Source organism: Oncorhynchus gorbuscha, unplaced genomic scaffold (genome assembly GCF_021184085.1).
Source record: "Oncorhynchus gorbuscha isolate QuinsamMale2020 ecotype Even-year unplaced genomic scaffold, OgorEven_v1.0 Un_scaffold_592, whole genome shotgun sequence".
Lineage (NCBI taxonomy): Eukaryota > Metazoa > Chordata > Actinopteri > Salmoniformes > Salmonidae > Oncorhynchus > Oncorhynchus gorbuscha.
In genome coordinates, this window is record NW_025745428.1 from 439520 (window position 1) to 464519 (window position 25000).

The following is a 25000-nucleotide window of genomic DNA, read 5'->3' on the forward strand; positions in this document are numbered from 1 at the left end:
CTCTCTCTCTCTCTGCATCCCTCTATCTCTCTTGGTAACTCTCTCTCTCTCTCTGCATCCCTCTATCTCTCTTGGTAACTCTCTCTCTCTCTGCATCCCTCTATCTCTCTTGGTAACTCTCTCTCTCTCTCTGCATCCCTCTATCTCTCTTGGTAACTCTCTCTCTCTCTACATCCCTCTAACTCTCTCTCTCTCTCTCTGCATCCCTCTATCTCTCTTGGTAACTCTCTCTCTCTCTCTGCATCCCTCTCTCTCTCTTGGTAACTCTCTTTTTCTCTCTCTCCCTCTCTCTCTCTCTCTCTCTCTCTCTCTGCATCCCTCTATCTCTCTTGGTAACTCTCTCTCTCTCTCTGCATCCCTCTATCTCTCTTGGTAACTCTCTCTCTCTCTGCATCCCTCTATCTCTCTTGGTAACTCTCTCTCTCTCTCTCTGCATCCCTCTATCTCTCTTGGTAACTCTCTCTCTCTCTACATCCCTCTAACTCTCTCTCTCTCTCTCTGCATCCCTCTATCTCTCTTGGTAACTCTCTCTCTCTCTGCATCCCTCTATCTCTCTTGGTAACTCTCTCTCTCTCTCTCTGCATCCCTCTATCTCTCTTGGTAACTCTCTCTCTCTCTCTGCATCCCTCTATCTCTCTTGGTAACTCTCTCTCTCTGCATCCCTCTATCTCTCTTGGTAACTCTCTCTCTCTCTCTGCATCCCTCTATCTCTCTTGGTAACTCTCTCTCTCTCTCTGCATCCCTCTATCTCTCTTGGTAACTCTCTCTCTCTCTACATCCCTCTAACTCTCTCTCTTGGTAACTCTCTTTTCTCTCTCTCCCTCTCTCTCTCTCTCTCTCTCTCTCTCTACATCTCTAACTATCTCTCTTGGTAACTCTCTCTCTCTCTCTCTGCATCCCTCTATCTCTCTTGGTAACTCTCTCTCTCTCTCTGCATCCCTCTATCTCTCTTGGTAACTCTCTCTCTCTCTCTGCATCCCTCTATCTCTCTTGGTAACTCTCTCTCTCTCTCTGCATCCCTCTATCTCTCTTGGTAACTCTCTCTCTCTCTGCATCCCTCTATCTCTCTTGGTAACTCTCTCTCTCTCTCTCTCTGCATCCCTCTATCTCTCTTGGTAACTCTCTCTCTCTCTCTCTGCATCCCTCTATCTCTCTTGGTAACTCTCTCTCTCTCTACATCCCTCTCTGTCTCTCTCTCTCTCTCTGCATCCCTCTATCTCTCTTGGTAACTCTCTCTCTCTCTGCATCCCTCTATCTCTCTTGGTAACTCTCTCTCTCTGCATCCCTCCATCTCTCTTGGTAACTCTCTCTCTCTGCATCCCTCTAGCTCTCTCTCTTGTTAACTCTTTTTATCTCTCTCCCTCTCTCTTTCTCTCACTCTATCTCTCTTGGTAACTCTCTCTCTCTCTCTCTCTCTCTCTCTCTCTCTACATCTCTCTAACTCTCTCTCTTGGTAACTCTCTTTTTCTCTCTCTCCCTCTCTCTTTCTCTCACTCTATCTCTCTTGTTAACTCTCTCTCTGCATCCCTCTAGCTCTCTTGGTAACTCTCTCTCTCTGCATCCCTCTAGCTCTCTCTCTCTCTCTCTCTCTCTCTCTCTACATCTCTAACTCTCTCTCTTGGTAACTCTCTCTCTCTGCATCCCTCCATCTCTCTTGGTAACTCTCTCTCTCTGCATCCCTCTCTCTCTCTTGTTAACTCTTTTTATCTCTCTCCCTCTCTCTTTCTCTCACTCTATCTCTCTTGGTAACTCTCTCTCTCTCTGCATCCCTCTAGCTCTCTCTCTCTCTCTCTCTCTCTGCATCCCTCTAGCTCTCTCTCTCTCTCTCTCTGCATCCCTCTAGCTCTCTCTCTCTCTCTCTCTCTCTCTCTCTCTCTCTGCATCCCTCTAGCTCTCTCTCTCTCTGCATCCCTCTATCTCTCTTGGTAACTCTCTCTCTCTCTGCATCCCTCTATCTCTCTTGGTAACTCTCTCTCTCTCTGCATCCCTCTAGCTCTCTCTCTCTCTCTCTCTGCATCCCTCTAGCTCTCTCTCTCTGCATCCCTCTAGCTCTCTCTCTCTCTCTCTCTCTCTCTCTCTCTCTCTCTCTCTCTGCATCCCTCTAGCTCTCTCTCTCTCTGCATCCCTCTATCTCTCTTGGTAACTCTCTCTCTCTCTGCATCCCTCTATCTCTCTTGGTAACTCTCTCTCTCTCTCTCTGCATCCCTCTAGCTCTCTCTCTCTCTCTCTCTCTCTCTCTCTCTCTCTCTCTCTCTCTCTCTCTCTCTCTCTCTCTCTCTCTGCATCCCTCTAGCTCTCTCTCTCTCTCTCTCTCTCTCTCTCTGCATCCCTCTATCTCTCTTGGTAACTCTCTCTCTCTCTGCATCCCTCTATCTCTCTTGGTAACTCTCTCTCTCTCTGCATCCCTCTATCTCTCTTGGTAACTCTCTCTCTGCATCCCTCTATCTCTCTTGGTAACTCTCTCTCTCTCTCTCTGCATCCCTCTAGCTCTCTCTCTCTCTCTGCATCCCTCTATCTCTCTTGGTAACTCTCTCTCTGCATCCCTCTATCTCTCTTGGTAACTCTCTCTCTCTCTACATCCCTCTAACTCTCTCTCTTGGTAACTCTCTTTCTCTCTCTCCCTCTCTCTCTCTCTCTCTACATCTCTAACTATCTCTCTTGGTAACTCTCTCTCTCTCTCTGCATCCCTCTATCTCTCTTGGTAACTCTCTCTCTCTCTCTGCATCCCTCTATCTCTCTTGGTAACTCTCTCTCTCTCTCTGCATCCCTCTATCTCTCTTGGTAACTCTCTCTCTCTCTGCATCCCTCTATCTCTCTTGGTAACTCTCTCTCTCTCTACATCCCTCTAATCTCTCTTGGTAACTCTCTTTTTCTCTCTCTCCTCTCTCTCTCTCTCTCTCTCTCTCTCTGCATCCTCTAACTATCTCTCTTGGTAACTCTCTCTCTCTCTGCATCCCTCTATCTCTCTTGGTAACTCTCTCTCTCTCTCTGCATCCCTCTATCTCTCTTGGTAACTCTCTCTCTCTCTCTGCATCCCTCTATCTCTCTTGGTAACTCTCTCTCTCTCTCTCTGCATCCCTCTATCTCTCTTGGTAACTCTCTCTCTCTCTGCATCCCTCTATCTCTCTTGGTAACTCTCTCTCTCTGCATCCCTCTAGCTCTCTCTCTTGTTAACTCTTTTTATCTCTCTCCCTCTCTCTTGCATCCTCTATCTCTCTTGGTAACTCTCTCTCTCTCTCTCTCTACATCTCTCTAACTCTCTCTCTTGGTAACTCTCTTTTCTCTCTCTCCCTCTCTCTTTCTCTCTCTATCTCTCTTGTTAACTCTCTCTCTGCATCCCTCTATCTCTCTTGGTAACTCTCTCTCTCTCTGCATCCCTCTAGCTCTCTCTCTCTCTCTCTCTCTCTCTCTACATCTCTTCTAACTCTCTCTCTCTTGTAACTCTCTTTTTCTCTCTCTCCCTCTCTCTTTCTCTCACTCTATCTCTCTTGGTAACTCTCTCTCTCTCTGCATCCCTCTAGCTCTCTCTTCTCTCTCTCTCTCTGCATCCCTCTAGCTCTCTCTCTCTCTCTCTCTGCATCCCTCTAGCTCTCTCTCTCTCTCTCTCTCTCTCTCTCTCTGCATCCCTCTAGCTCTCTCTCTCTCTCTGCATCCCTCTATCTCTCTTGGTAACTCTCTCTCTCTCTCTGCATCCCTCTAGCTCTCTTGGTAACTCTCTCTCTCTGCATCCCTCTGCATCTCTCTCTCTCTCTCTCTCTCTCTCTCTCTCTCTGCATCCCTCTAGCTCTCTCTCTCTCTCTCTCTCTCTCTGCATCCCTCTATCTCTCTTGGTAACTCTCTCTCTCTCTCTGCATCCCTCTAGCTCTCTTGGTAACTCTCTCTCTCTCTCTGCATCCCTCTATCTCTCTTGGTAACTCTCTCTCTCTCTGCATCCCTCTATCTCTCTCTCTCTACATCCCTCTAACTCTCTCTCTTGGTAACTCTCTCTCTCTCTCTCTCTCTCTCTCTCTCTCTCTCTCTCTACATCTCTCTAACTCTCTCTCTTGGTAACTCTCTTTTTCTCTCTCTCTCTCTTTCTCTCCTCTATCTCTCTTGGTAACTCTCTCTCTCTCTCTCTCTCTCTCTCTCTCTCTCTCTCTCTCTGCATCCCTAACTATCTCTCTTGGTAACTCTCTCTCTCTCTCTGCATCCTCTCTCTCTCTGCATCCCTCTATCTCTCTTGGTAACTCTCTCTCTCTCTCTCTGCATCCCTCTATCTCTCTTGGCTCTCTCTCTCTCTCTCTCTGCATCCCTCTATCTCTCTTGCATCCCTCTATCTCTCTTGGTAACTCTCTCTCTCTCTCTCTCTGCATCCCTCTATCTCTCTTGGTAACTCTCTCTCTCTCTCTGCATCCCTCTATCTCTCTTGGTAACTCTCTCTCTCTCTGCATCCCTCTATCTCTCTTGGTAACTCTCTCTCTCTCTCTCTCTGCATCCCTCTCTCTCTCTTGGTAACTCTCTCTCTCTCTCTCTCTCATCCCTCTATCTCTCTTGGTAACTCTCTCTCTCTCTGCATCCCTCTATCTCTCTTGGTAACTCTCTCTCTCTCTGCATCCCTCTATCTCTCTTGGTAACTCTCTCTCTCTCTGCATCCCTCTATCTCTCTTGGTAACTCTCTCTCTGCATCCCTCTAGCTCTCTCTTGTTAACTCTTTTATCTCTCTCCTCTCTCTTTCTCTCTCTCTCTCTCTTGGTAACTCTCTCTTCTCTCTCTCTTGGTAACTCTCTCTCTCTCTATCTCTCTTGGTAACTCTCTCTCTCTACATCTCTCTAACTCTCTCTCTTGGTAACTCTCTTTTCTCTCTCTCCCTCTCTCTTTCTCTCACTCTATCTCTCTTGGTAACTCTCTCTCTCTCTCTCTCTCTACATCTCTCTAACTCTCTCTCTTGGTAACTCTCTTTTTCTCTCTTGATCTCACTCTCTCGTTCTCTCACTCTCTCTTGTTCTCTCTCTCTCATAGTGCACATACCTCTGTAGAAGCTTCCTACCCGTCTGGGCATGGAGTCACTGAAGATCATGCGGTTCTCCTTGGAGGAGACTGGGTCCTCGGGGTGGGGCTCATGGTACATCCCCACTGGTACCTACAGTACATCACAAACAAAGCCGAGTTGAACAGAACACAGAGAAAATACTATGTTGAGTCACGCTTATTGATCCCATTATCATAATGCTGTAACATGAGCTCCATTCACACCCTGATATCTCACTCCTACATCCTTATCATAGTGTTTCACACCCTGATATCTCACTCCTAGATCCTTATCATAGTGTCTCACACCCTGATATCTCACTCCTACATCCTTATCATAGTGTTTCACACCCTGATATCTCACTCCTAGATCCTTATCATAGTGTTTCACACCCTGATATCTCACTCCTACATCCTTATCATAGTGTTTCACACCCTGATATCTCACTCCTACATCCTTATCATAGTGTTTCACACCCTGATATCTCACTCCTACATCCTTATCATAGTGTTTCACACCCTGATATCTCACTCCTAGATCCTTATCATAGTGTTTCACACCCTGATATCTCACTCCTAGATCCTTATCATAGTGTTTCATACCCTGATATCTCACTCCTACATCCTTATCATAGTATAGTTAAGCAATAAAGCCTGAGGAGGTGTGGTATATGGCCAATATACCACAGCTAAGGGCTGTTCTTACGTACAACACATCGCAGAGTGCCTGGACACAGCCCTTAGCCGTGGTATAGCGTCCATATACCACAAACCCCCAAGGTGCCTTATTGATATTATAAACTGGTTACCAATGTAATTAGAGCAGTTAAAATAAATGTTTCATCATATCTGTGGTATACGGTCTGATATACCACGGCTGTCAGCCAATCAGCATTCAGTACATAGACATACTGCTGATGAAACAGTGCTAGAAGCAGTCAGAAACCAGACAGTAAGTGGTGAAATCAGCCTGTGATGAACAACAGAAAAAGCTATGGACCTCGTTCTTAGCAGGGCGTTGTGAGTGAAAGGAGGCTGGGTTGTCCCGCGTGGAGTCTTTAATCTGGGGTCGGGGGTGAGAGGTCACCACCTCTTTAGAAGACGGCTCACTCTGTAGACCAGATGGACAGACGGACAGACGGACAGACGGACAGACAGACAGACAGACAGACAGACAGACAGACAGACAGACAGACAGACAGACAGACAGACAGACAGACAGACAGACAGACAGACAGACAGACAGACAGACAGACAGACAGACAGACAGACAGATATAGCATGTGAGGCAAACATTACGAAGTAGCAGTGTGTGTGTGTTTGTGTGTTTGTGTGTGTGTGTGTGTGTGTGAGAGAGAGAGAGATCAGAAGAGAGACAGTACATTAGCAATAATGTGAGTTAGGCTAGATACTGTAGCCTCAAAGAGAGATACACAGACACACATATGCACATACACGCACACACACACACAGCTGTCAGTCAATTATTGACACTGACCCTGGTCGTGTCTTCAGTGCAGTCCTCTCTGGACGATCCCACAGAGTGTCCTACGGGGTGTCTGGTGAGGGTGCGGTGCTGAAGCTGGGGGGAGAGCATCTGCAGACTGCTAGCCCTGGTGGGCAACCCCTGACCCACCATTAAGCCCCCCTCACTACCCCCTCCACCCCCACCTCCGTGGGACCTGTGGCGCTCACTCCTCCTCACGTACATGGAGTGGCGGTGAGGCCTCTGCTGGGAAGAGAAGGGACTGGTGTAGCCCAGGCCGTAGGGGTAGGACTCATGGGGGGAGGCCAGGGTGTGAGCTCCGTGGTTCCCCCCACAATCCCCTTCTCCTCCTGGGTCAAGAAGCTCCGGGCCCGGGGCCAAGGCCTCCTCTGGAGCTTTGTGTCTGGAAGAGGAGGCGCGTCGGCAGGATGAGTCCAGGGTGGAGCTTTCCAGACGGGGGTTGTTGCCGCGGGACGAGGGGCTGTGGCCGGAGGAGTGGCCGGTGTGGCTGGATGTGTGTCCAGAAGAGTGGCGTTCGCTGTGGCGGGGGACCTGGGGACTTCCAGGGGGGGCGTGGCCAGAAGAGTGGCGTTCGCTGTGGCGGGGGGCCTGGGGACTTCCAGGGGGCGTGGCCAGAAGAGTGGCGTTCACTGTGGCGGGGGGCCTGGGGACTTCCAGGGGGGGCGTGGCCAGAAGAGTGGCGTTCGCTGTGGCGGGGGACCTGGGGACTTCCAGGGGGGGCATTGAGGTTCAGGTCCAGACAGCTGAAATGACATATAGACTGACCTCAACCATGAGTACAACAACACACATATTTACTGACCTCAACTATGAATACAACAACACACATATAGACTGAACTCAACCATGAATACAACAACACACATATAGACTGACCTCAACCATGAATACAACAACACACATATTTACTGACCTCAACCATGAATACAACAACACACATATTTACTAACCATCAGACCTAAATAAAACTCTAATTCTCAACGAGAATAGAACGTTCAGATCTGGCCTCAGGGGACTACACATTTCCAAATACACACCATCACCAAGACTACACAAAATCAATAAGCTAGCATGCCCTTCAAACATTCATTAACCATTCCCTGACAGCTCTTTCTCTCTCTCACCTTTTTGGGATAGGGGGCAGCATTTTCACTTTTGGATGAATAGCGTTCCCAGAGTGAACTGCCTCCTACTCTGTCCCAGATGCTAATATATGCATATTAGTAGTAGTATTGGATGGAAAACACTTTGAATTTTTAAAAACTGTTTGAATGATGTCTGTGAGTATAACAGAACTCATATGGCAGGCAAAAACCTGAGAAAAATCCAACCAGGAAGTGGGATATCTGAGGTTTGTAGTTTTTTAAAGCTTGGCCTACCGAATACACATTGAGATATGGATAAAGTTGCACTTCCTACGGCTTCCACTAGATGTCAACCGTCTTTAGAAACTTGAATGAGGATTCTACTATAGAGGGGCTCATAAGACCTCTTTGAGTCAGTGGTCTGGCAGAGAGCCTTGGTCTCATGACGTGCGCTCCCGACAGAGTTACCTCTCGTTCCAGTGCTTTTTTTCAGACAAAGGAACATTATTGATGTTTCATGTTAAAAACATCCTAAAGATTGATTCCATACATCGTTTGACATGTTTCTAAAGGACTGTAATGGAATTTTTCGAGTTTTTGTCTGGACGAAGTGCCTGCGCCTCATGAAGATGGATTACTGGGCTGAACACGCTAACAACAAGTGGCTATTTGGACATAAATGATGGAAATTTATGGAACAAATCAGTCATTTATTGTCGAACTGGGATTCCTGTGAGTGCCTTCGGATGAAGATCATCAAAGGTAAGTTAATATTTATGGTGTAATTTCTAACTTTGTTGACTCCAAAATGGCGGATAGTCCTCTGGCTGTTTTGGGTTCTGAGCTTCGTTCTCAGATTATGCTTTTTCCATAAAGTAAAAAAAAAAATCTGACACAGTGGCATTAAGGAGAAGTCTATCTTTAATTCTGTGAATAACAGTTGTATCTTTTATCAATGTTTATTATGAGTATTTCTGCAAAATCACCAGATGTTTTGGAATCAAAACATTACTGCACGTAACGCGCCAATGTAAACTGAGATTTTTAAAATATAAATATGGACATTATCAAAAAAAACATACATGTATTGTGTAACATGATGTCCTATGAGTGTCATCTGATGAAGATCATCAAAGGTTAGTGATTCATTGTATCTATATTTCTGATTTTTGTGACTCCTCTCTTTGGCTGGAAAATGGTTGTGTGTTTTTTTGACTTGGCTATGACTTAACATAATCATATGTTGTGCTTTCGCTGTAAATCATTTTTAGAATTGGCCACGATGGGTAGATTAACAAGATGTTTATCTTTCATTTGCTGTATTGGACTTGTTATTGTGTGAAAGTTAAATATTTCTAAGAAATATCTTTGAATTTCACATGCTGCCTATTCAGCGTAATGTTTTCCGCTAGCGGAACCCCTGCCCTAGAAAGGTTAACAATTTCCTGACAGCTCTCTCTCTCTATAGGTTAACCATCCCCTGACAGCTCTCCCTCTCTCTATAGGTTAACCATCCCCTGACAGCTCTCTCTCTCTCTATATATAGGTTAACCATCCCCTGACAGCTCTCTCTCTCTCTATTGGTTAACCATCCCTGACAGCTCTCTCTCTCTCTATATAGGTTAACCATCCCCTGACAGCTCTCTCTCTATATATATAGGTTAACCATCCCCTGACAGCTCTCTCTCTATATATATGGTTAACCATCCCTGACAGCTCTCTCTCTATATATATAGGTTAACCATCCCCTGACAGCTCTCTCTCTATATATATAGGTTAACCATCCCCTGACAGCTCTCTCTCTCTATATATATAGGTTAACCATCCCCTGACAGCTCTCTCTCTATATATATAGGTTAACCATCCCCTGACAGCTCTCTCTCTCTCTCTCTCTTATATATAGGTTAACCATCCCCTGACAGCTCTCTCTCTATATATATAGGTTAACCATCCCCTGACAGCTCTCTCTCTCTCTCTCTCTATATATAGGTTAACCATCCCCTGACAGCTCTCTCTCTATATATAGGTTAACCATCCCCTGACAGCTCTCTCTCTCTCTCTCTCTCTCTCTCTATATATATATAGGTTAACCATCCCCTGACAGCTCTCTCTATATATATAGGTTAACTATCCCCTGAAGGCTCTCTCTCTCTATATAGGTTAACCATCCCCTGACAGCTCTCTCTCTATATATAGGTTAACCATCCCCTGACAGCTCTCTCTCTCTATATATAGGTTAACCATCCCCTGACAGCTCTCTCTCTCTCTCTATATATAGGTTAACCATCCCCTGACAGCTCTCTCTCTCTATATATATATAGGTTAACCATCCCCTGACAGCTCTCTCTCTCTCTATATATAGGTTAACCATCCCCTGACAGCTCTCTCTCTCTCTATATAGGTTAACCATCCCCTGACAGCTCTCTCTCTCTCTATATATAGGTTAACCATCCCCTGACAGCTCTCTCTCTCTATATAGGTTAACCATCCCCTGACAGCTCTCTCTCTATATAGGTTAACCATCCCCTGACAGCTCTCTCTATATAGGTTAACCATCCCCTGACAGCTCTCTCTCTCTATATAGGTTAACCATCCACTGACAGCTCTCTCTCTATATAGGTTAACCATCCCCTGACAGCTCTCTCTATCTATATAGGTTAACCATCCCCTGACAGCTCTCTCTCTCTATATAGGTTAACCATCCCCTGACAGCTCTCTCTCTCTATATAGGTTAACCATCCCCTGACAGCTCTCTCTCTCTATATATAGGTTAACCATCCCCTGACAGCTCTCTCTCTCTCTATATATATAGGTTAACCATCCCCTGACAGCTCTCTCTCTCTATATATATAGGTTAACCATCCCCTGACAGCTCTCTCTCTCTATATATAGGTTAACCATCCCCTGACAGCTCTCTCTCTCTCTATATATAGGTTAACCATCCCCTGACAGCTCTCTCTCTCTCTCTCTATATAGGTTAACCATCCCCTGACAGCTCTCTCTCTCTATATATATAGGTTAACCATCCCCTGACAGCTCTCTCTCTCTATATAGGTTAACCATCCCCTGACAGCTCTCTCTCTCTCTATATATAGGTTAACCATCCCCTGACAGCTCTCTCTCTCTATATAGGTTAACCATCCCCTGACAGCTCTCTCTCTATATATATAGGTTAACCATCCCCTGACAGCTCTCTCTCTCTATATAGGTTAACCATCCCCTGACAGCTCTCTCTCTCTATATAGGTTAACCATCCCCTGACAGCTCTCTCTCTCTCTCTATATATATATATATAGGTTAACCATCCCCTGACAGCTCTCTCTCTCTATATATATATAGGTTAACCATCCCCTGACAGCTCTCTCTCTATATATAGGTTAACCATCCCCTGACAGCTCTCTCTCTCTCTATATATAGGTTAACCATCCCCTGACAGCTCTCTCTCTCTATATATATAGGTTAACCATCCCCTGACAGCTCTCTCTCTCTCTCTCTATATAGGTTAACCATCCCCTGACAGCTCTCTCTCTCTCTATATATAGGTTAACCATCCCCTGACAGCTCTCTCTCTCTCTATATAGGTTAACCATCCCCTGACAGCTCTCTCTCTCTCTATATATAGGTTAACCATCCCCTGACAGCTCTCTCTCTCTATATAGGTTAACCATCCCCTGACAGCTCTCTCTCTATATATATATAGGTTAACCATCCCCTGACAGCTCTCTCTCTCTATATAGGTTAACCATCCCCTGACAGCTCTCTCTCTCTATATAGGTTAACCATCCCCTGACAGCTCTCTCTCTATATATAGGTTAACCATCCCCTGACAGCTCTCTCTCTCTATATAGGTTAACCATCCCCTGACAGCTCTCTCTCTATATAGGTTAACCATCCCCTGACAGCTCTCTCTATCTATATAGGTTAACCATCCCCTGACAGCTCTCTCTCTATATAGGTTAACCATCCCCTGACAGCTCTCTCTCTCTATATAGGTTAACCATCCCCTGACAGCTCTCTCTCTCTCTCTCTATATATATATAGGTTAACCATCCCCTGACAGCTCTCTCTATATATATAGGTTAACTATCCCCTGAAGGCTCTCTCTCTCTATATAGGTTAACCATCCCCTGACAGCTCTCTCTCTATATATAGGTTAACCATCCCCTGACAGCTCTCTCTCTATATATAGGTTAACCATCCCCTGACAGCTCTCTCTCTCTCTATATATAGGTTAACCATCCCCTGACAGCTCTCTCTCTCTCTATATATAGGTTAACCATCCCCTGACAGCTCTCTCTCTCTCTATATATAGGTTAACCATCCCCTGACAGCTCTCTCTCTCTCTATATAGGTTAACCATCCCCTGACAGCTCTCTCTCTCTCTATATATAGGTTAACCATCCCCTGACAGCTCTCTCTCTCTATATAGGTTAACCATCCCCTGACAGCTCTCTCTCTCTATATAGGTTAACCATCCCCTGACAGCTCTCTCTATATAGGTTAACCATCCCCTGACAGCTCTCTCTCTCTATATAGGTTAACCATCCCCTGACAGCTCTCTCTCTATATAGGTTAACCATCCCCTGACAGCTCTCTCTATCTATATAGGTTAACCATCCCCTGACAGCTCTCTCTCTCTATATAGGTTAACCATCCCCTGACAGCTCTCTCTCTCTATATAGGTTAACCATCCCCTGACAGCTCTCTCTCTCTATATATAGGTTAACCATCCCCTGACAGCTCTCTCTCTCTCTCTATATATATAGGTTAACCATCCCCTGACAGCTCTCTCTCTCTATATATATAGGTTAACCATCCCCTGACAGCTCTCTCTCTCTCTATATATAGGTTAACCATCCCCTGACAGCTCTCTCTCTCTCTATATATAGGTTAACCATCCCCTGACAGCTCTCTCTCTCTCTATATAGGTTAACCATCCCCTGACAGCTCTCTCTCTCTCTATATATAGGTTAACCATCCCCTGACAGCTCTCTCTCTCTCTCTATATATAGGTTAACCATCCCCTGACAGCTCTCTCTCTCTATATATATAGGTTAACCATCCCCTGACAGCTCTCTCTCTCTCTATATATAGGTTAACCATCCCCTGACAGCTCTCTCTCTCTATATAGGTTAACCATCCCCTGACAGCTCTCTCTCTCTCTATATATAGGTTAACCATCCCTGACAGCTCTCTCTCTCTATATAGGTTAACCATCCCCTGACAGCTCTCTCTCTCTATATAGGTTAACCATCCCCTGACAGCTCTCTCTATATAGGTTAACCATCCCCTGACAGCTCTCTCTCTATATAGGTTAACCATCCCCTGACAGCTCTCTCTCTATATAGGTTAACCATCCCCTGACAGCTCTCTCTATCTATATAGGTTAACCATCCCCTGACAGCTCTCTCTCTCTATATAGGTTAACCATCCCCTGACAGCTCTCTCTCTCTATATAGGTTAACCATCCCCTGACAGCTCTCTCTCTCTATATATAGGTTAACCATCCCCTGACAGCTCTCTCTCTCTCTATATATATAGGTTAACCATCCCCTGACAGCTCTCTCTCTATATATATATAGGTTAACCATCCCCTGACAGCTCTCTCTCTCTCTATATATAGGTTAACCATCCCCTGACAGCTCTCTCTCTCTCTATATATAGGTTAACCATCCCCTGACAGCTCTCTCTCTCTCTCTCTATATAGGTTAACCATCCCCTGACAGCTCTCTCTCTCTATATATATAGGTTAACCATCCCCTGACAGCTCTCTCTCTCTCTATATAGGTTAACCATCCCCTGACAGCTCTCTCTCTCTCTATATATAGGTTAACCATCCCCTGACAGCTCTCTCTCTCTATATAGGTTAACCATCCCCTGACAGCTCTCTCTCTATATATATAGGTTAACCATCCCCTGACAGCTCTCTCTCTCTATATAGGTTAACCATCCCCTGACAGCTCTCTCTCTCTATATAGGTTAACCATCCCCTGACAGCTCTCTCTCTATATATAGGTTAACCATCCCCTGACAGCTCTCTCTCTCTATATAGGTTAACCATCCCCTGACAGCTCTCTCTCTATATAGGTTAACCATCCCCTGACAGCTCTCTCTATCTATATAGGTTAACCATCCCCTGACAGCTCTCTCTCTCTATATAGGTTAACCATCCCCTGACAGCTCTCTCTCTCTATATAGGTTAACCATCCCCTGACAGCTCTCTCTCTCTCTCTCTATATATATATATAGGTTAACCATCCCCTGACAGCTCTCTCTCTCTATATATATAGGTTAACCATCCCCTGACAGCTCTCTCTCTCTATATATATAGGTTAACCATCCCCTGACAGCTCTCTCTCTCTCTCTATATATAGGTTAACCATCCCCTGACAGCTCTCTCTCTCTATATATATAGGTTAACCATCCCCTGACAGCTCTCTCTCTCTCTATATATAGGTTAACCATCCCCTGACAGCTCTCTCTCTCTCTATATATAGGTTAACCATCCCCTGACAGCTCTCTCTCTCTATATAGGTTAACCATCCCCTGACAGCTCTCTCTCTCTCTATATATAGGTTAACCATCCCCTGACAGCTCTCTCTCTATATATAGGTTAACCATCCCCTGACAGCTCTCTCTCTATATATATATAGGTTAACCATCCCCTGACAGCTCTCTCTCTCTATATAGGTTAACCATCCCCTGACAGCTCTCTCTCTCTATATAGGTTAACCATCCCCTGACAGCTCTCTCTCTATATATAGGTTAACCATCCCCTGACAGCTCTCTCTCTCTATATAGGTTAACCATCCCCTGACAGCTCTCTCTCTATATAGGTTAACCATCCCCTGACAGCTCTCTCTATCTATATAGGTTAACCATCCCCTGACAGCTCTCTCTCTCTATATAGGTTAACCATCCCCTGACAGCTCTCTCTCTCTATATAGGTTAACCATCCCCTGACAGCTCTCTCTCTCTCTCTATATATATATATAGGTTAACCATCCCCTGACAGCTCTCTCTATATATATAGGTTAACTATCCCCTGAAGGCTCTCTCTCTCTATATAGGTTAACCATCCCCTGACAGCTCTCTCTCTATATATAGGTTAACCATCCCCTGACAGCTCTCTCTCTCTATATATAGGTTAACCATCCCCTGACAGCTCTCTCTCTCTCTATATATAGGTTAACCATCCCCTGACAGCTCTCTCTCTCTATATATAGGTTAACCATCCCCTGACAGCTCTCTCTCTATATATAGGTTAACCATCCCCTGACAGCTCTCTCTCTCTCTATATAGGTTAACCATCCCCTGACAGCTCTCTCTCTCTATATATAGGTTAACCATCCCCTGACAGCTCTCTCTCTATATATAGGTTAACCATCCCCTGACAGCTCTCTCTCTCTATATAGGTTAACCATCCCCTGACAGCTCTCTCTATATAGGTTAACCATCCCCTGACAGCTCTCTCTCTCTATATAGGTTAACCATCCCCTGACAGCTCTCTCTCTATATAGGTTAACCATCCCCTGACAGCTCTCTCTATCTATATAGGTTAACCATCCCCTGACAGCTCTCTCTCTCTATATAGGTTAACCATCCCCTGACAGCTCTCTCTCTCTATATAGGTTAACCATCCCCTGACAGCTCTCTCTCTATATATAGGTTAACCATCCCCTGACAGCTCTCTCTCTCTCTATATATAGGTTAACCATCCCCTGACAGCTCTCTCTCTATATATATAGGTTAACCATCCCCTGACAGCTCTCTCTCTCTCTATATATAGGTTAACCATCCCCTGACAGCTCTCTCTCTCTATATATAGGTTAACCATCCCCTGACAGCTCTCTCTCTCTCTATATAGGTTAACCATCCCCTGACAGCTCTCTCTCTCTCTATATATAGGTTAACCATCCCCTGACAGCTCTCTCTCTCTATATATATAGGTTAACCATCCCCTGACAGCTCTCTCTCTCTCTATATAGGTTAACCATCCCCTGACAGCTCTCTCTCTCTCTATATATAGGTTAACCATCCCCTGACAGCTCTCTCTCTCTCTATATAGGTTAACCATCCCCTGACAGCTCTCTCTCTATATATATATAGGTTAACCATCCCCTGACAGCTCTCTCTCTCTATGTAGGTTAACCATCCCGACAGCTCTCTCTCTCTATATAGGTTAACCATCCCCTGACAGCTCTCTCTCTATATATAGGTTAACCATCCCCTGACAGCTCTCTCTCTCTATATAGGTTAACCATCCCCTGACAGCTCTCTCTCTATATAGGTTAACCATCCCCTGACAGCTCTCTCTATCTATATAGGTTAACCATCCCCTGACAGCTCTCTCTCTCTATATAGGTTAACCATCCCCTGACAGCTCTCTCTCTCTATATAGGTTAACCATCCCCTGACAGCTCTCTCTCTCTCTATATAGGTTAACCATCCCCTGACAGCTCTCTCTCTATATATATATAGGTTAACCATCCCCTGGCAGCTCTCTCTCTATATATATAGGTTAACCATCCCCTGACAGCTCTCTCTCTCTATGTTACCTGGCAGGGAAGAAGCGGGCGGAGATTCCAGGGGTTGCCGTAGGATCGTCGGGGTGCACGCCCCTCACCCCATCTCCAAGGTTACCACCCACAGACTTGGCATTGTTGCTCAAGGCGCTGTGGCTCTTGGACAGGCTCAGGTAGGAACTGGAACTCTTGGAGGAGCTGTGGGTGGAGTCTATGTTGTGTCCACCATGGCGGCCATGTTGTTTCTCCATGGTATTGGTCTTGCCCTCCAGAAAGGAAGAGTGTCGTCCCTGCCCTACTGGAAATATTCAAATGTAAAAAATGGGCTGGCAATGCAGACAGAAGGCAGCTTTATGTTCAAGTATACCCCTTGACAGGATTCTAGTCAAGAGCATTTTTCCTTTTAAGTGTTAAGGAAGAGATATGTATTAATCTTATGTGCATGTTTCAGTAGGGTGGCCCCGGACCTTGCTGTTGCTGCTGCTGAGAGCGGGAGGTGGACTTCACGTACATGGCTCCAGGGCCCTGCTGGTCAGGAGCCTTGGCCCCTGGGGGCCCAACACCAACCAGGTTGAAGTCAAACTGTGTCGTGCCCTTTAAAATAAAGAGAAGACAAGAGAAGATAAAATAAGACAAGATAATAACGTTATTGTCCCCAACCACGGGAAAATGTTGTTTTCAGCCTTGTGCATTTAGATGAAAATACATGTCAAGAATAAACACAGGTCAAGACAAAGACAGCTGGAAAAACAAACTAAATGAATACAATTTATGTAAACAAGTGTAGTTTGCTCCATAAGGAGCTGAATAAGTTATTAATGAAAGTAGAGGTCCTGACGTTGTTTACCTTGGTGTCCTTGGGGCTGAGCAGGTGTGGCATGTTGTTGTTGACCAAGTCCTTACTACAGGCCATGGAGCGGTTGAGGGTCTGGGTCATGTAAGCCTTGGGGTGGAGGGTGGGGCTCAGGCTGGACGAAACAGGCTTGTTGCCGTTTAGGAAGCTGTCATTGCCTAGGTGAAGGTCGCCATGGCGAGGTAGGCTGGAACATTCCTTACTGTTAGAGTGACGGTGACCCGAGCTCTTACTGCCGTGGCTTCTGTATAAGGGAGGGAGGGAGGGAGGGAGGGAGGGAGGGAGGGGAGGGAGGGGAGGGAGGGAGGGAGGGAGGGGGGGAGGGAGGGAGGGAGGGAGGGAGGGGAGGGGAGGGGAGGGGAGGGAGGGAGGGGAGGGGGGGAGGGAGGGGAGGGAGGGAGGGAGGGAGGGAGGGAGGGAGGGAGGGAGGGGAGGGAGGGAGGGAGGGAGGGAGGGAGGGAGGGAGGGAGGGAGGGAGGGGGAGGGAGGGAGGGAGGGAGGGAGGGAGGGAGGGAGGGAGGGAGGGAGGGGAGGGAGGGGAGGGAGGGAGGGAGGGAGGGAGGGAGGGAGGGGGAGGGAGGGAGGGAGGGAGGGAGGGAGGGGGAGGGAGGGAGGGAGGGAGGGAGAGGGAGGGAGGGAGGGAGGGAGGGAGGGAGGGAGGGAGGGAGGGGAGGGAGGGAGGGAGGGAGGGAGGGAGGGGGGGGGGAGGGAGGGAGGGAGGGGAGGGGGGGAGGGAGGGAGGGAGGGAGGGAGGGAGGGAGGGAGGGAGGGAGGGAGGGAGGGAGGGAGGGAGGGAGGGAGGGAGGGAGGGGAGGGAGGGGAGGGGAGGGGAGGGGAGGGGAGGGGAGGATTAAGATCAGAACATATTGAGATTGAGAGATATTGAGAGGTACATGTATAGCTAAGTAGCTTATTTTATCTGTGCAAGAACAACATAGCCAGATGTGAAACCATTCAGTATCCAGAACCTAACCAGACCCCATTCAGTATCCAGAACCTAACCAGACCCCATGCAGTATCCAGAACCTAACCAGACCCCATTCAGTATCCAGAACCTAACCAGACCCCATTCAGTATCCAGAACCTAACCAGACCCCATTCAGTATCCAGAACCTAACCAGACCCCATGCAGTATCCAGAACCTAACCAGACCCCATTCAGTATCCAGAACCTAACCAGACCCCATTCAGTATCCAGAACCTAACCAGACCCCATTCAGTATCCAGAACCTAACCAGACCCCATTCAGTATCCAGAACCTAACCAGACCCCATTCAGTATCCAGAACCTAACCAGACCCCATTCAGTATCCAGAACCTAACCAGACCCCATTCAGTATCCAGAACCTAACCAGACCCCATTCAGTATCCAGAACCTAACCAGACCCCATGCAGTATCCAGAACCTAACCAGACCCCATTCAGTATCCAGACCCCATTAACCAGACCCCCATTCAGTATCCAGAACCTAACCAGACCCCATTCAGTATCCAGAACCTAACCAGACCCCATTCAGTATCCAGAACCTAACCAGACCCCATTCAGTATCCAGAACCTAACCAGACCCCATTCAGTATCCAGAACCTAACCAGACCCCATTCAGTACCCAGAACCTAACCAGACCCCATTCAGTATCCAGAACCTAACCAGACCCCATTCAGTATCCAGAACCTAGTATCCAGAACCAGACCATTCAGTATTAACCAGACCCCATTCAGTATCCAGAACCTAACCAGACCCCATTCATGCAGTATCCAGAACCTAACCAGACCCCATTCAGTATCCAGAACCTAACCAGACCACTATGTAACCAGACCCCATTGTTCAGTGCAGTGCTGACCTGCAGTATCCAGAACCTAACCAGACCCCATTCAGTATCCAGAACCTAACCAGTTCTGACAACAACAACAACAACAACAACAACAACAACACCAACAACCCCCTACAGTGCTGACCTGGTGGGCACAGTGTTGTCCATGTGGCTGTGGGGCTTCCTCTTGGAGGAGCGTGGGGGGTTAGGGGAGGGTGGTGCTGGGGCGGGCTGCTCCAGGAGGCGGAGGGGCTGGAAGGCTGGGTGGTTCAGACTCTGTTCTGTCAGGTAGCGGTCAGAAGGGACCAGCAACAACAGGTTCTAGAGAGGGAGAAGACAGACCACAGGGGTTTAGGACACAGTCAATCACAAAACTCTCTCTCTCTCTCTCTATATATATATATATATATATATATATATATATATATATATATATATATATATATATATATATATACGGTACCAGTCAAAAGTTTTGACACACCTACTCATTCAAGTTTTTTTGTGTATTTTTACTATTTTCTACATTGTAGAATAATAGTGAACACATCAAAACTATGAAATAACATATTGAATCATGTAGTTAACCAAAAAGGGTTAAACAAATCAGTTTTGCACACTCTTTGCATTCTCTCAACCAGCTTCATGAGATTGTCACCTGGAATTAATTTAAATGAACAGGTGTGCCTTGTTAAAAGTTCATTTGTGGAATTTCTTTCCTTCTTAATGTGTTTGAGCCAATCAGTTGTGTTGTGACCAGGTAGGGGTGGTATACAGAATATAGACCTATTTGGTAAAAGATCAAGTCTATATTATGGCAAGAACAGCTCAAATAAGCAAAGAGAAACGACAGTTCATCATTACTTTAAGATATCAAGGTCAGTCAATACGGAACATTTCAAGAACTTTTTAAAGTTTCTTCAAGTGCAGTCGCAAGCGCTTGACGAAACTGGCTCTCATGAGGACCGCCACAGGAAAGGAAGACCCAGAGTTACCTCTGCTGCAGAGGATAGGTTCATTAGAATGACCAGCCTCAGAAATCGGCAATTAACTGCACCTCATATAGCAGCCCAAATAAATGCTTCACAGAGTTCAAGTAACAGACACATCTCAACATCAACTGTTCAGAGACCACTTCTAAAGGACACCAATAATAAGAAGAAACTTGCTTGGGCCAAGAAACATGAGCAATGGTGTAAATCTGTCCTTTGGTCTGATGAGTCCAAATCTGAGATTTTTATTTCTAACTGCTGTGTCTTTGTGAGAAGCAGAGTAGGTGAACAGATGATCTCTGCATGTGTGGCTCCCACCATGAAGCATGGAGGAGGAGGTGTGATGGTGCTTTGCTGGTGACACTGGCATTGATTTATTTAGAATTCAAGGCACACTTAACCAGCATGGCTACCACATAATTCTGCAGCAATTTTTTTTTTAACCTTTATCTAACCAGGCAAGTCAGTTAAGAACACATTCTTATTTTCCATGACGGCCTAGGAACAGTGGGTTAACTGCCTGTTCAGGGGCAGAACGACAGATTTGTACCTTGTCAGCTCGGGGTTTGAACTCGCAACCTTCCGGGTTACTAGTCCAACGCTCTAACCACGAGGCTACCCAATACACCATCCCAGGCTGTGTAAGGGATATTTGATCAAGAAGGAGATTTATGGAGTGCTGCATCAGATGACCTTGCCTCCACAATCACCCGAACTCAACCCAATTGAGATGGTTTGGGATGAGTTAGTCCGCAGAATGAAGGAAAAGCAGTCAACAAGTGCTCAGCATATGTGGGAACTCTTTCAAGACTATTGGGAAAGCATTCCACGTGACTACCTCATGAAGCTGGTTGAGAGACCAGCTGTTCCAGAAGAGTGTGTGATCACACTCTCCGCAGGCGATGAGTAAGACCTTTAAACAGGCCAACATTCACAAGGCCGCAGGGCCAGATGGATTACCAGGACGTGTACTGCTAGCATGCACTGACCAACTAGCAAATGTCTACACTGACATGTGCAACCTCTCCCTGTCCGAGTCTGTAATACCAGCATGTTTTAAGCAGACCACCATCGACCCTGTACCCAAGAACACTAAGGTAAACTGTCTGTAGCCATGAAGTGCTTTGAAAGGTTGGTCATGGCTCACATCAACACCATTATTCCAGAAACCCTAGACCCACTCCAATTTGCATACCGCCCTAACAGATCCACAGATGATGCAATCTCTATTGCACTCCACACTGCTCTTACCCACCTGGACATAAGGAACACCTACTGTATGTGAGAATGCTGTTCACTGACTACAGTTCAGCGTTCAACATCATAGTGCCCTCAAAGCTCATCAATAAGCTAAGGACCCTGGGACTAAACACCTCTCTCTCCAACTGGATCCTGGACTTCCTAACGGGCCGCCCCCAGGTGGTGAGGGTAGGTAACAACACATCCGCCACGCTGATCCTCAACACGGGGGCCCCTCAGGGGTGTGTGCTCAGTCCCCTCCTGTACTCCCTGCTCACCCATGACTGCACGGCCAGGCACGACACCAACCCTATCATTAAGTTTCCGATGACACAATAGTGGTGGGCCTGATCACCAATAACAACGAGACAGCCTATAGGGAGGAGGTCAGAGACCTGTCCGTGTGCTGCCAGGACAACAACCTCTCCCTAAACGTGATCAAGACAAAGAAGATGATTGTGGACTACAGGAAAAAGAGGACTGAGCACACCCCCGTTCTCATCGACAGGAATTCATACATTTTCATAGTGGTCCTTGGTGGTAATTGAACCCACACCCCTGGTGTTGCAAGCGCCTTGCTCTACTAACTGAGCTACAGCATTCTTAACGCAGAGCTCTACATCTGTTGGTTACAGAATTCATTATCACGCGCTGTATAGAAACGCTAGAGACTCAGACCATTCTAAAAACAACTGGCTTTTAACCACGTGGATCCAGAGACAGAGATATGGGTGGGAGGGTTTATCACACCATTCATCTCCTGAGGAAAGTGTGATGTACTGTAGGCCTCGCTCACAGCAGAGTACTGACTGACCCAGTCAGACATACATTAGTCAAGACAAGACTAAATGACATTAGCTAAATGTAAGACAAGTCTAGTTTGAGCCTGCAGAATCCAGAATACCTTCCATTAGCAGGACTAGAATACCTCCCATTAGCAGGACTAGAATACCTCCCATTAGCAGGACTAGTCTAATTTTGGAGGAGCCTGAGGACCAGAATACCTTCCATTAGCAGGACTAGTCTAGTTTGAGCCTGGAGGACTCAGAATACCTTCCATTTGCAGGACTCAGAATACCTTCCATTAGCAGGACCAGACATTAGCAGGACTAGTCTAGTTTGAGCCTGGAGGACTCAGAATACCTTCCATTTGCAGGACTAGAATACCTCCCATTAGCAGGACTAGAATACCTCCCATTAGCAGGACTAGAATACCTCCCATTAGCAGGACTAGAATACCTCCCATTAGCAGGACTAGAATACCTCCCATTAGCAGGACTAGAATACCTCCCATTAGCAGGACTCAGAATACCTTCCATTTGCAGGACTAGTCTAGTTTGAGCCTGGAGGACCCAGAATACCTTCCATTTGCAGGACTAGTCTAGTTTGAGCCTGGAGGACCCAGAATACCTCCCATTAGCAGGACTAGTCTAGTTTGAGCCTGGAGGACCCAGAATACCTCCCATTAGCAGGACTAGTCTAGTTTGAGCCTGCAGAATCCAGAATACCTTCCATTAGCAGGACTAGAATACCTCCCATTAGCAGGACTAGAATACCTCCCATTAGCAGGACTAGTCTAGTTTGAGCCTGGAGGACCCAGAATACCTCCCATTAGCAGGACTAGTCTAGTTTGAGCCTGCAGAATCCAGAATACCTTCCATTAGCAGGACTAGAATACCTCCCATTAGCAGGACTAGAATACCTCCCATTAGCAGGACTAGTCTAGTTTGAGCCTGGAGGACCCAGAATGTGCTAATACTGGCAATACCAATTGTGTGTCTCTGTCTCTGTGTGTGTGTGTGTGTGTGTGTGTGTGTGTGTGTGTGTGTGTGTGTGTGTGTGTGTGTGTGTGTGTGTGTGTGTGTGTGTGTGTGTGTGTGTGTGTGTGTGTGTGTGTGTGTGTGTGTGTGTGTGTGTCTCTGTGTGTGTGTGTGTGTGTGTGTGTGTGTGTGTGTGTGTGTGTGTGTGTGTGTGTGTGTGTGTGTGTGTGTGTGTGTGTGTGTGTGTGTGTGTGTGTGTGTGTGTGTGTGTGTGTGTGTGTGTGTGTTACCTTCATCAGATCCAGCATGAGGCCACTCAGGATGGCCAGGTACCTCCGCTCCAGGGTTGTAGGGTGATTCACTGAGGGGAACTGCTGACACACACACACACGTACGGTTGTGAGGTTTCAGAGTGCAGTGTCTATGTTGAGATTCAGATGTGTCTGACTGGAGTTGACAGGAGACTGTTGTGTCTGAGGCCAGACGTCCTGCTAACGGGCCTAACACAGCTTTCACTATAGCAGGTACATGATTACCACCCCTCCCATGGATCTCTGTGTGGGAGTCTGGTGGACATGCATGTTTCTGTCTGTCTGAAGGTGTGTATCTCTGTGTGGGAGTGCATCAGGAGGCTGGTGGACATGCATGTGTCTGTCTGTCTGAAGGTGTGTATCTCTGTGTGGGAGTGCATCAGGAGGCTGGTGGACATGCATGTGTCTGTCTGTCTGAAGGTGTGTGACTCTGTGTGGGAGTGCATCAGGAGGCTGGTGGACATGCATGTGTCTGTCTGTCTGAAGGTGTGTATCTCTGTGTGGGAGTGCATCAGGAGGCTGGTGGACATGCATGTGTCTGTCTGTCTGAAGGTGTGTATCTCTGTGTGGGAGTGCATCAGGAGGCTGGTGGACATGCATGTGTCTGTCTGTCTGAAGGTGTGTGTCTCTGTGTGGGAGTGCATCAGGAGGCTGGTGGACATGCATGTGTCTGTCTGTCTGAAGGTGTGTGTTTCTGTGTGGGAGTGCATCAGGAGGCTGGTGGACATGCATGTGTCTGTCTGTCTGAAGGTGTGTGACTCTGTGTGGGAGTGCATCAGGAGGCTGGTGGACATGCATGTGTCTGTCTGTCTGAAGGTGTGTGTCTCTGTGTGGGAGTGCATCAGGAGGCTGGTGGACATGCATGTGTCTGTCTGTCTGAAGGTGTGTGTCTCTGTGTGGGAGTGCATCAGGAGGCTGGTGGACATGCATGTGTCTGTCTGTCTGAAGGTGTGTGTCTCTGTGTGGGAGTGCATCAGGAGGCTGGTGGACATGCATGTGTCTGTCTGTCTGAAGGTGTGTGTCTCTGTGTGGGAGTGCATCAGGAGGCTGGTGGACATGCATGTGTCTGTCTGTCTGAAGGTGTGTGTCTCTGTGTGGGAGTGCATCAGGAGGCTGGTGGACATGCATGTGTCTGTCTGTCTGAAGGTGTGTGTCTCTGTGTGGAGTGCATCAGGAGGCTGGTGGACATGCATGTGTCTGTCTGTCTGAAGGTGTGTGTCTCTGTGTGGGAGTGCATCAGGAGGCTGGTGGACATGCATGTGTCTGTCTGTCTGAAGGTGTGTGTCTCTGTGTGGGAGTGCATCAGGAGGCTGGTGGACATGCATGTGTCTGTCTGTCTGAAGGTGTGTGTCTCTGTGTGGGAGTGCATCAGGAGGCTGGTGGACATGCATGTGTCTGTCTGTCTGAAGGTGTGTGTCTCTGTGTGGGAGTGCATCAGGAGGCTGGTGGACATGCATGTGTCTGTCTGTCTGAAGGTGTGTGTCTCTGTGTGGGAGTGCATCAGGAGGCATGAATGTCCACCAGCCTCCACACTGTGGTATTTCACCCAGTAGATTTGAGAGTTTATCAAAATTGGATTTGTGAATTCTTTGTGGATCTGTGTAATCTGAGGGAAATATGTGTCTCTAATATGGTCATACATTGGGCAGGAGGTTAGGAAGTGCAGCTCAGTTTCCACCTCATTTTGTGGGCAGTGAGCACATAGCCTGTCTTCTCTTGAGAGCCAGGTCTGCCTACGGCGGCCTTTCTCAATAGCAAGGCTATGCTCACTGAGTCTGTACATCGTCAAAGCTTTCCTTAAGTTTGGGTCAGTCACAGTGGTCAGGTATTCTGCCACCGTGTACTCTCTGTGTAGGGCCAAATAGCATTCTAGTTTGCTCTGTTTTTTTGTTAATTCTTTCCAATGTGTCAAGT

At 46.9% G+C, this 25000-nt stretch overlaps 1 pseudogene; it reads right to left on the reverse strand.

Annotated features, from left to right (window-relative positions):
- Positions 1-25000, reverse strand: part of LOC124018969 — a 55330-nt pseudogene that overhangs the window by 11726 nt on the left and 18604 nt on the right.